The sequence below is a fragment of the Onychomys torridus genome, unplaced genomic scaffold (genome assembly GCF_903995425.1).
Source record: "Onychomys torridus unplaced genomic scaffold, mOncTor1.1, whole genome shotgun sequence".
Classification (NCBI taxonomy): domain Eukaryota; kingdom Metazoa; phylum Chordata; class Mammalia; order Rodentia; family Cricetidae; genus Onychomys; species Onychomys torridus.
In genome coordinates this window covers 1-12,263 of record NW_023411231.1, presented here as the reverse complement: position 1 = coordinate 12,263, position 12,263 = coordinate 1, and the positions used below count along the sequence as shown (strand labels likewise).

Below are 12,263 nucleotides of genomic sequence, written 5' to 3'. Positions count from 1 at the left end.
TCTGTCCCTCTGGGCTTGGATGTTGTACACTGACTTAGGTAGCAGGAGGAGTGTGGGATAAGACATCAGCCTTCCCAGACTCTGAGATGAATTTGCCTTATTCGGTTTAGTGAGTTATTTCTCCAATTTATATCCTAATAAATTCCCAGTACCCTTTAAGCAGATGCCCTTGGATTTCTGGCTCTATCTGCTGTCCCCAATGTGTAGGTGGGCCATCATTACACCCCTAGTTACTCACCTGTCCATGTGGGGTTGGGAGCACAGTGACGGGCTTAAAGACACAGGCACAGGGTGACAGGGGCCACAGTGTACCTCTTGGGGCAACAGGAAGTTCTGGCCTCTTCAGGTGGCATCTGAGCTTCAATTAGGAGGCCAGGGATATTACACCTTGGGTGCCGATTGTAGCCACAAGTTTTCTTGTATCCCGCTCCTTCCTGCAGCCTCTCAGTCCCAAGTAAACACACAGAGGCTTATATTCATTACAAACTGTATGGCATATGGCTCAGGCTTCTTGCCAGCTAGCTCTTACAATTTAACTGAACCCATTCCTATTAATCTGTGTTTGGCCACTTGGCTTCATGGCATTATCTGTTCTCTCACATCCTGCTTCTCCTGGAGGCAGGTCCCAGCATTTGCTGCAACTCTACCCTTCTTCATCTCCAGGTTCGGTCTGAATGTCCTGCCTAACCTTATTCTGCCTCACCATTGGCCAAACAGTTTATTTATCAAGCAATGAGATCAACGTGTATGCACAGCATATAGAATGACATCCCACAGCACATATTGATTCCAGAAACAACAGCAAGTCCTTTGGGGTTCTTGGGCTTATTAATAACCTAACAAAAAAAACTCAATGGAAAGTTGATGACAATAAGATGTTATGAGTTATTTATAACTTTTATGTGTATGGGAATTTTTCTGCATGCTTACATGTACAGATCTTGTATTGCCGTGCTGAAAGAGTTCAGTAGAAGAGGTCAGATTCACATGAACTGAAGATACAGATGGTTATGACATTCCATATGAGTTCTCAAAACTGACCAAGGGACTTCAAAAAGAACAAGGGCTCTTACCTTTGGAGTCATCTCTCTAGCTTCTGAAGGACAACGACATTAGAGTTTAAAAGAGAAACCCTACAGTCTTTACAGCACTTGTTCCTGAAAAAGACCCAGGTTTGGTTCCCAGCATCCAACAGAAGGCTCACAAACATGCATAACTGCAATTCCAGGGGATCTTATGCCATTCTGACCTCTTTGCATACCAGGTACAAAAGTGGTACACAGACATTTATGCAGGCAAAACTCTCACACACCTAGAATAAAATAAATAAACCTAAGGAGAAAAACAGAGAAAGAAAAAAAACTGAAAAGTTCCAGGTCAGGTAATTGCAAATCTCCTTAGCTGCCCTGAGGAAAGAGAGAGAGTAGAAAAAGAAGCAAGCTGTCCCATCTGAATTATGTCTGCATGGATGACACACAGGGTCCATAAGCAGCCACGTGGTAGGGTGGGAACTTTAGAGAGGGGTCACAGTGTCAGAGAAGAAAAGAGAGTCAGTGAAAGCACACCTAGAAAATAGAGAAAAATAAGCAGACCCTAGAGGCTACAAGATTGCAGTTATGTTTGAGCTTGCTTGAAGAGTGGGCTTTTTTGTGGCATTATCCGTATTTATTTACTTTTATTTTTTCTCTTCTTTTTAAAAATTTATTATGTTTGTGTTTCAATTCTACATATCAGCCATGGGTTCCCCTGTCCTCCCCCCTCCCATCCCTTGCCCTCACCTTCCCCCCATCCCATCTCCTCCAGGGCCAAGACTCCCCTGGGGATTCATTTCAACCTGGTGGATTCAGTACAGGCAGGTCCAGTCCCCTCCTTCCAGGCTGAGCAAAGTGTCGCTGTGTAAGCCCAAGGTTCCAAACCTCTCATGCCCTAAGGGCAGGTCCGGGTCCCACTGCCTGGGTGCCTCCCCAAACAGTTCAAGCTATTCAATTGCCTCATTTATCCAGAGGGCCTGCTCCAGCTTGGGGCTCCACAGCCTTTGGTTCATAATTCATGTGCTTCCATTCGTTTGGCTATTTGTCCCTGTGCTTTTTGCAATGTTGCTCTCAACAATTCACACTCTTCCAGTCCCTCCTCTTTCTCAACAATTGGACTCCTGGAGCTCTACTGGGGCCTGGCCTAGGATCTCTGTATCCACTTCCATCAGTTAGTGGATGAGAGTTCCAGCACAACCATTAGGGTGTTTGGCCATCTGATCACCAGACTAGGTCAGATCAGGCTTTCTCTACACCATTGGCCAGCAGTCTACAGAGGATGTATCATTGTGGATTTCTGGGGACCTCTGGAGCACTCTGCCTATTCCTGTTCTCAAGTGGTCTTCATTTATCATGGTCTGTTATTCCTTGTTCTCCCTTTCTGTTCTTGAAACAGGTGGGATCTCCTGCTTCCCTAAGCTTTCCTTCCCTCGAACTTTGCCCTTCATTACTCCCACTCTTGTCCAGGTTGTTCATGTAGATCTCATCCATTTTTCGGTCATTGGGTGATCCCTGTGTCTTTCCTAGGGTCCCGTTTTCTAGGTAGCTTCCCTGGTATTCATTAAGGTGTTGACTGAGAGGTCAAGAGGTAAAACCACATCTTCATGAGTTTCATCTCTCACCACACACTGGATGCTGAAAGCTACTAAAAGATGCTCTTTCGGTGTGATTCCTGTGATGACAGCCCATTCACATGTCTCTGAGACATTTCTCTCATTTCTTCCAATACACTGTCAATGACCTCTAAATGCTGAGAAGGAAACGCGGACAAACTGCAATAAGCATCAAATAAAGTTTCCATCCCAGAGTAATCAATGCTTTCAACCAAAGGGATCCTTCATAAGTATCATTGACATTTTGTTCCTAGTTCATCACAGAGAATTTAATAATTACTTCACAGAAAATACAAGAATTAGGAATTGCATTTTAAAAATAGTGCCAGGTGCAGTGGAATCAAAAAGTGCATACATTTTGTGAACAATCTGGGCACATAGATCTATAGTGCCTATGGACTGAAACATCTCTACACGTAATGCTGAATTGGAGACCACCTACAAAAAAAGGGCATATTATATTCATGGGTCAGACAATGCATTATCAGTAAGATGTCTATTGACTCAAAGATGTCTACAGATTCAATACAATAACAATAAAATTACACTAAGTGTTTGAAAACGTGGATAACTAATTCTAATCTTTATAGATAAATATATAGTTTGTGGAAAAGTCTTAGACACAGGACAAAGTTAGAGAACAGCATTGCCTGATAGGATATCTACTTCCATATGAACCTAGGGCAATTGGGCCAGCTTGTTATTGGAATCCATGTTGACATGTAAAAGAGCATAATCTTCACTCCGTGCTTACACCCACACAATTACAGATCATTGCGGACTGTGTGCCAACGTTTTCCTATGTATTCCATGCTGACATCAGGTGTATGTGGAGTCTGGGCCGAGGAGAGGAGACAGTACTGCTGCTGCGGCCCCTCAGGCACTGGCAATATTGTCATATGCACCATGCCTAGATTGCTGGAGAACTGATGTTGGACAAATATGCTAAGGCAATTTGGTGCAGAAAGATGGTCTTTCAGCAAACAATGCACAGGCAAGTGTATATCCATATCCAAAATATAACTATAAATCAAATCCTGTGCAAAGACCATTCAAACTAGATTAGAGAAATAAACATATAAAATAAGGCTATAAATGTCCAACAGAACACACAGAAGAAAATCCTTGTCCTGGGACTAAGTGAAGATTTCACAGACAGGACACCAAATGAAACCATAACTGAAGAACTGGTGAAGGTGGGATCCTGACAATTTAAAATCTCCTGCTCTTCCAAAGGCATGGATGAGAATTGAGAAGATAATGCTATGGCTAGAAAAAAAGTTAGAAAAACATATATTCACTAAAGTATTTCTATGAAACATACAGACAAGCTCACAAAAGTCAGGCAGAAAATGAATTGATATATGGGAAAGGTTTCAGGTGTTCAAGAGGATATTGATAGAACTGTCCTTTTTAATAAAGCGATTCATTAGAGATATTAATGGCATATGCAGAGAGCAGTGTGGCAGGGATTCTGAGGAGACATAAGGGCCACCTAGAGGGTGGGTATCTCCAAAATGGAAATTAAAATCCCAAACTGGTGCCAAGCACACAGTGTCCCACACAAGGCAGCTGAGGCAGGAGAATGACTGAGAGTTCTCAGCCAGGGTAGGACACAGTGAATTGCTGTCTCAAAAGCAAATACAACCTCAAATGACTGAAAAACGAAAAAGAAAATCCTCTAACCAGCTGCATATTGAAATAATCATCTGAGGACATGTAGGGTAATCATTGACTTCTCTTTAGGCTTTACCACTTAATGTGCCACCGATCCTGAGTGAGCAAATGTCACCCCTTTTCACAGAGCAGGAAACTGGGATCAGAGGGTGTTCTCACTGTCATATGTCCCTCCAGAATTCCTCCCCAGAACACCTAGCCTGGACAATGGCCTCCAGCACACCCCTGCACAGAACAGAACACTGAGAAGGCACAAATAGTCTTCAAGTCTCTCTCCTTCTGGAGACCACACTGGCATACAAATCCCGATGTGGGGGTAAACCTACTTGGGACGGGGACCCCAGCATCTTCCTCTCCACCCTAAGGAAGATTCCAGGGCTCACCTCCCGGAATCCATAAGCTCAGCTCAGGCCAAACACCAGAAATGCTCATTTTAACGGGACCATCACCAGGGCTGCCATTGAAACAGTCTTCATAATGAACTGTTTTCTATGACAACAGCATTGCTTTCCCCCATTCTGTAACTAGGATTGGTTTCTGCCCAGCCTCCCTTTCTTTCTCTCAAAGCAGGAACTCTTCACCCTGGTTATCACCTGAGTAAGCATGCCCATTAGAGAAAACTGCCACCAAGCAGGAAAGGCAGAGCTTTACCTTTTGTTCTGTGAACCAAAACACACCCCCGGAGGCATGACCATATTCTACACACCAGAACGTGAGTGGTCCTCCATGGAAATGTTGTCACATTGTTTTGGTGAGAGAGGAGCAATTTCATCCAATAAATAGCTATGCATATATAAACTCATAGCGGAAGATAAAGTCTGGGACACCTTGCTAGAGACATGCTGCAAAAGTAAACCTCAAACCTGTATCCTCACACATACAAAGCATGCCTCTCTACTCCTGAACTACATCCCCCGTGTTCTAAACTTCATTCATGAAAGCACATATGAATGAGAGAAAATGATCACCATTCATATTGACTGCAAGGTACTGCGTCAGGTCCTTTGAGTGTATTTTATGGCTTCCAGTTTAGGGTTTTGATGAGATTTTTATAAACCATAAAGAATGATAAAACAATTTATTCTCAATGACAATAATAACAATAACAGTACCCATTAGTGAAGCTGCCACCAGCAAGAAAGCTGAGTTTGATATTTTTTATCTGAACAAAACATATCCCTACAGGCACAGCCATGTTCTTCACAGACCACCATGTGGTCTCCATGGAAAAGAAGTCACAATCATAGATGGACATTGATATCATGGTGACAGATGAACGAATTCATCCAATAATTAGCTATCCATACATGATGATCTAACAAAATTTAAAGTCTGGGACACTTTGTACAAAACATCCTGAAAAGCAAAATAGGAAAGTTAAAAGTAGCAGGAGATGCCGAGAATCGAACCCGGGACCTCATATACTCTAAATATGTGCTCTACCACTGAGCTACATCTCCGTGTTCTATGCCTTCTTGATCAAAGCCCATATAAATGCACGAAGATGGATCCAGCTTGCATTTTGACTGCAAGGTTTGTGTCAGGAAATTTGAGTATATTTTATGGCTTCCAGTTTAAGGTTTTGATAAGATTTTTAGGACAGAATCAGAAAACAATCTATTTTCAATAAAAAAAATAATAAAATAATAGCACCCATTAGTACCCATTAGAGACACTGCTACCAGCAACAAAGCTAAATTTGTTTTGTTCTTGTGAACAAAACATATACTAGGAATCATGACCTCATTCTACTCACCAGTCTATGGCTGTCTCCATGGAAACGTAGTCACAGACATAGATGAACATTGTTGTCATGGTGATAGATTTCATCTAATAATTTCATCCAATAATTAGCTATGCACATATAATCTCCTAACAAAAAGTTAAAGTCTAGGACACCTTGCACAGAAACATCCAGGAAAAGAAAATTCAAAAGTTAAAAAAAAAAAAAAAAAAGGCTTGGAGATGCCGGGAATCGAACCCGGGACCTCATAAATGCGAAATATGCGCTCTACCGCTGAGCTACATCCCCATGCTCCCAATATAGTAGATAAAAGTCTATATGAATGCAAAAGGCCTGATCTACCATTCATAGAGGTTGTAAGGGTCTACTTTATGTACTTGGAGTATATGTTACGCCTTCTGCTTTAGAGTTTTGATACGATTTTCAAGACATTAGATGAGAAAATAATCCATTTTCAATCAAAGGAAAAAGAATAACAAACCACCTTATGTTATTTGAAACTAGGTAAGCTAACAATAAATAATACTTTGAATTTTTCAGGATCCATCAATTTTAATTCAACTTTATGTTGTAATATTAGTTCAACTTGACACTGTCATGAGGAATTATTATGTCTTGTTGACTAGCAATATACTAATATGTCTGAGAGCATGGGGAGTTTCCTGAAACCTTCCTTATCATACCTCTATTTTCTTTTAAAACATGCCTTAGCTTTCAAGAATTAAAAAGAATTTTTTTTTCTAATTTTGGACACGCTGGTCATCTTGTTCCTTAACATTCCCACGCACTATTTATCACTTCATTTATTCCAACAACTAAATTTGAGTGAACTGTTTCTTCATAAAACCCTAATGTGCTTCCTTTCTGTACGTTTATACATCTCTCTCCATGCGCTGTAAGCTTCTGAAATGAGAGGTTTGTTACATTGTATCCCCCTTGTTCTCACCTCATCTGGTAATTGGCTCAACACACAAAATCATTAAATAAGAATTGTGTGTGTGTGTGTGTGTGTGTGTGTGTGTGTGTGTACGCTCACATGTGAGTGAAAAGTAATAAATACAGCCAGAGAAGATGCCAGATTATAGACGCCCGAGTCTGCAATTAAGCACACTGCTCAACCTCAACAACTATTGGAACACTACAAAGAATGTGATCAAAATAAGACTTTACTATAAAACTCCCAGATACAGACAAGGAGTAATAGCAGACAAGCAAAGGTAGCATAGGAGAATGAGAACAACCTAAATAAAATAAAGACAAAAGCAAAAAGAGAGGGAAGGAGGGAAGGAAGGAAAAGTCAGATGAGGGAAGCAGAGAAGCAATAACTTTTCACTGCTGACCGTGGTCTAGCTTTGGGGTATTGGTGGATAAGTACTGATACTCAAAGGAACTAGTAGTAAGAAAATCAGAGTCAGTATAGCTCTGTGAACCATGATTCCTTGGTGTTATACTTAGGTCTGGGAATCTGCCTTCTGTGTTTTCTATTCCCAGTAGGTTTCTCCACAATATATCCTGATTAGAGTTCCCCTCCCCTCCACTCCTCCCTGTTCCACTTCAATTACCCTCCCATCCGGATCCACTGTGGATCTGCACTCATTACAAAATAACAGGCTGCTAGGGGATGACAGCAAAACACAACTAAATAAAGTAGAATGAGACAAAACACAATTATCAAATATAATTTGGACCAGTCAAATCAAGAGGAGGAACAGATCAAACAAGAAGACACAAGAATCAGAGACCCACTGGTTAATTCACTCAGGAGCCCCATAAAAATATGAATACAAGTCCCCTAAAATATGGAAATGTAGAATATATACATAAAGGACTATGTGGTGAAGACCCGTGGACACAAAGTGCTTGCTACTTACTCTCTGTGAGTTTCTGAGTTGGTTTAGAAGGACTTGTACTCCAGATGGGAAACAATCTACCTCAAATTCCAGATATACCACTCTTGAGGATATACCACAAGCAAGCTACATTCTTTCTGAAAAATACTTGCTTGGAGTACAAAGTAATTAGTCTTGATGACACAAACCCAGAGTCAGATATCAGGGTGAAAGCTGAGAGATCAGAGAAGCAATGGAGCAGCCACACTCACCTCTTACCTCTCTGACTGCTCAGCCAATCTCCTGTCTCCTACCTGCCTCATCACTTCCTCTTTCTGCCCAGCCACATCATATCCTGTCTCCTCTCTGAACCGACCTCCAGACCTCTATGGTTAACTAGTGGCTAGTTCCACCCTCTGATCTTCAGGCAAGCTTTATTTGTCAGAACACAAACAAAATATCAATACACTTGCTCGACCATGTTCATTGCTGCTCTCTTCATAAAAGCCAAAAATAGGAGACTACGTAGATATCCTTCAACAGAAAAATGGATAAAGAAAGCCTGGTACATTGATACAATAGAACATAACACGGCTATTAAAAAAATGACATCAAGAAATTTGCAGGAGAGTGGATGGAGCTGGAAAATGTATCCTGAGTGAAGTAACCCAGACTCAGAAAGGTAAATATGGCAGACCTTCGCTTAAATGAGGATATTATAGGTTGAACAAATGATAACAAGCTACAATCCACAGTCCCGGAGAGATCAGGTATAGAGGACGGGACTGGGAGGACACAAGGATCTCCCTGGAAGGGGGCTAGAACAGATTTTATGGGTGGACTGAAGGGTCTAGAGTAGCAGGATCAGCTTGGGGGACGGGGGAAATGGGGTTGAGTGAGAGAATTCAGAGAGACACCTGTAGAATTGAGGTCGTCTGAGGGCTGGAACGGACACCTACTGCAGTGGAGACTTTCTAAAGTATCTGAGCACAAGCCTAATGGAGTCTCCTATAATGAGGGCGACAGAGTCCCGACTGGCCATCTCTTGTCACCAAACAACACTTCCATTACCAGGACTGGGTTGCACACAATGGAGATGATGGAAAAAGGGGTCCCATGGAAATCCCCAAACAACCCAGGCTGTTGTCAAGACAATAGGTTGCTCTCCACAAACTGAGAGCAAAGCCCCATTGCTGAAGGATACTCACACACAACTCATTGAACATGGAGAGATCAAGCTGGTGCCTACATAGAAACTTTATTCCCACATTCCAGGGTCTTTAGTATCAGAAGGTACTCTTCAGGCTACCAAAAAAAAGTGAACAATCCAGCCAAAAGTCCTCTCATCTACTCTGCTCTCTTGCTTGCAAAATATGCTAGGGCAATGTTGGCACAAAGCTTGTATCTGATTTGAGTGAAGGTCCAGCTGGAACCCATACCTGATACTGTTTTGGTGACTAAAAACCAGAGGAGATAGCTCTGAGACCTAATCTTAAAGCAGATGCTTCTGTTTATTTCTTAGGTTTTTTGTTTTGGTTTGGTTTCTTTGTGGGGGAGGTGGTGAAATAAATGAGTCCTAATGATGGTAAGCTATACTCATATATCACAGCCTTGATCTGATCTCAACAGATAGGCTTCCTCCCGCAGCGGACAGAAACAACTACAGAGATCCACAGGCAGATGCGTTGTGTGTGTGTGTGTATGTGTGTGTGTGGTGTGTGTGTGTGTGTGTGTGTGTGAGAGAGAGAGAGAGAGAGAGAGAGAGAGAGAGAGAGAGGCAGAGGGGCAGAGAGGGCAGAGAGGGAGGGCAGCAGAGTGGTAGGGCAGAGAGGGGCAGAGGGCAGAGAGGGAGGGCAGAGAGGGAGGGCAGAGAGAGGGAGCACAGCGAGATGGCACAGTGAGGGGCACAGAGAGAGGGCACAGAGAGATTGAGGGGGCAGGGAGAGATTGAGGGGGCAGAGAGAGACAGGATGCAGATATAGAGAAGGGGCAGATAGAGAGAGAGGGGGCAGAGAGGAGAGTGGGGACAGAAGAGAGGGGCAGAGAGAGAGTGGGGCAGAGAGAGAGTGGAGGCAGAGGGGGCAGAGAGAGAGTCAGGGGAGCAGAAGAGAAGGGGGCAGAGAGAGGGGCAGCGAGAGAGAGGGGGCAGAGAGAGAGAGAGAGAGGGGGCAGAGAGAGAGGGGGCAGAGAGAAGGGGCAGAGAAAGAGGGGGAGAAGGGGCAGAGAAAGAGGGGGCAGAGAGAGAGGCGGCAGAGAGAGAGACAGGGGAGCAGAGAGAGATGGGGCAGAGGGAGGGGGCAAGAGAGATACAGAGGGGGCAGAGAGAGGGGGGTAGAGAGAGAGGGGGCAGTGAGAGAGGGAGGGCAGAGGGGTGAGAGAGAGGAGAAGGGGCAGAGAGAGAGGGGGGGGAGAGAGATGGGGCAGAGAGAGAGGGGTCAGAGAGAGAGGGGGGAGAGAGGTGGGGGAGAGAGAGAGCGGGAGAAGGGGCAGAGAGAGAGAGGGGGGAGAGAGAGAGGGGGCAGAGATAGAGAGGGGGAGAAGGGCAGAGAAAGAGATAGGTGGGCAGAGAGAGGGGGCAGAGAGAGAGAGTGCAGAGAGAGAAAGAGTGGGCAGAGAGAGAGAATGGGGCAGATAGGAGGGGGCAGAGAGAGACAGGGGAGCAGAGAGAGAGATGGGGGAGCAGAGAGAGAGGGGCAGAGAGAGAGACAGGGGAGCAGAGAGAGAGATGGGGGCACAGAGAGGGGGCAGAGAGAGATACAGAGGGGGCAGAGAGAGGGGATAGAGAGAGAGGGGGCAGAGAGAGTGGCACAGAGAGAGAGGGGGCAGAGAGAGACAGGGGAGCAGAGAGAGAGATGGGGGAGCAGAGAGAGAGGGGGCAGAGAGAGAGACAGGGGGCAGAGAGAGAGATGGGGGCAGAGAGGGGGCAGAGAGAGATCACAGAGGGGCAGAGAGAGGGATAGAGAGAGAGGGGGCAGAGAGAGGGGGCAGAGAGAGAGGGGGGCAGAGAGAGGGGGGCAGAGAGAGAGATGGGGAGCAGAGGAGAGGGGGGCAGAGAGAGAGACAGGGAGCAGAGAGAGATGGGGCAGAGAGAGGGGGCAGAGAGGATACAGAGGGGCAGAGAGAGGATAAGAGAAGGGGGCAGAGAGAGAGGGAAGGGGAGAGGGGGGAGAGAGAGGAAGAAGGGGCAGAGAGAGAGGGGGAGGGAGAGAGATGGGGGCAGAGAGAGAGGGGCAGGAGAGAGGGGGGAGAGAGGGGGGAAAGAGAGAGAGAGGGGAGAGGGCAGAGAAAGAGATGGTGAGGCAGAGAGAGGGGCAGAGAGAGGGGGGGGCAGAGAGAGAGTGGGCAGAGAGAGAGATGGGGCAGAGGGGGGCAGAGGAGAGACAGGGGAGCAGAGAGAGAGATGGTGGGCAGAGAGAGAGAGGGGCAGGGGAGAGAGGCACAGAGAGAGAGGTGGAGAGAGAGGATGGGGCAGAGAGGGAAGAGAGAGCGAGAGGGGGAGAGAGAGGGGGCAGAGAGAGAGGGCAGAGAGAGAGAGAGGGGGCAGAGAGAGAGAGGGGGCGAGAGAGAAGAGATGGGGGCAGAGAGGGGGGCAGAGAGAGAGGGGGCAGGGAGAGAAGTGGCAGAGAGAGAAGGGGGAGAGAGGGCAGGGAGAGGGGGGGCAGGGAGAGAAGTGGCAGAGAGAGAAGGGCAGAGAGAGGGTGACGATAGAGGGGGAAGAGAGAGAGAGGGGGCAGAGAGAGGGGGAGGGCAGAGAGAGAGGGGCAGAGAGAGAGAGAGGGCAGAGAGAGGGGGCAGAGAGAGAGACAGTGGGGCAGAGAGAGGGGGCAGAGAGAGAGTGGGAACAGAGAGGGCAGAGAGAGAGAGGGGGCAGAGAGAGAGGGGGCAGCAGAGAGAGAGTGAGAGAGGGGGCAGAGAGAGGGCAGTGAGAGAGAGAGGGAGGGGAGAGGGCAGAGGAGAGGGGGGCAGAGAGGGAGAGAGGGCAGAGAGAGAGAGAGTGGGGCAGAGAGAGAGGGGGCAGAGAGGGAGAGAGAGGGGGGCAGAGAGAGAGGGCCAGAGAGAGAGGGGGAGCAGTTGGGGCGAGAGAGGTGGGGCAGAGAGAGAGGAGAGGAGGGGGGGGGCAGAGAGAGAGGGGGCAGAGTGTGAGAGAGGGCAGAAAGAGAGGGGGCAGGAGAGAGGATGGGGCAGAGAGAGGGGGCAGAGAGAGAGAGGGGGCAGAGAGAGGAGGCAGAGAGAGAGGCAGAGAGAGAGGGCAGAGTGGGGGGAGAGTGAGATGTGATAGAGAGATTAAGGGGACAGTGAGAGAGAGGGGGCAGAGATTAGAACGGCAGAGTGAGGGGCAGATAGATGGGGCAGAGAGGATGGGGCAAAG

The 12,263-nt window shown here is 46.3% G+C and overlaps 2 non-coding genes across 2 annotated transcripts; both read right to left on the bottom strand.

Annotated features, from left to right (window-relative positions):
• Positions 1 to 5,709: 5,709 nt before the first annotated feature.
• Positions 5,710 to 5,781, bottom strand: Trnas-aga. The gene has a single exon. It is a non-coding gene; the product is annotated as a tRNA-Ser (tRNA).
• A 500-nt stretch (positions 5,782 to 6,281) lies between these two features.
• On the bottom strand, positions 6,282 to 6,353 carry Trnaa-cgc. The gene has a single exon. It is a non-coding gene; the product is annotated as a tRNA-Ala (tRNA).
• Positions 6,354 to 12,263: the final 5,910 nt, after the last annotated feature.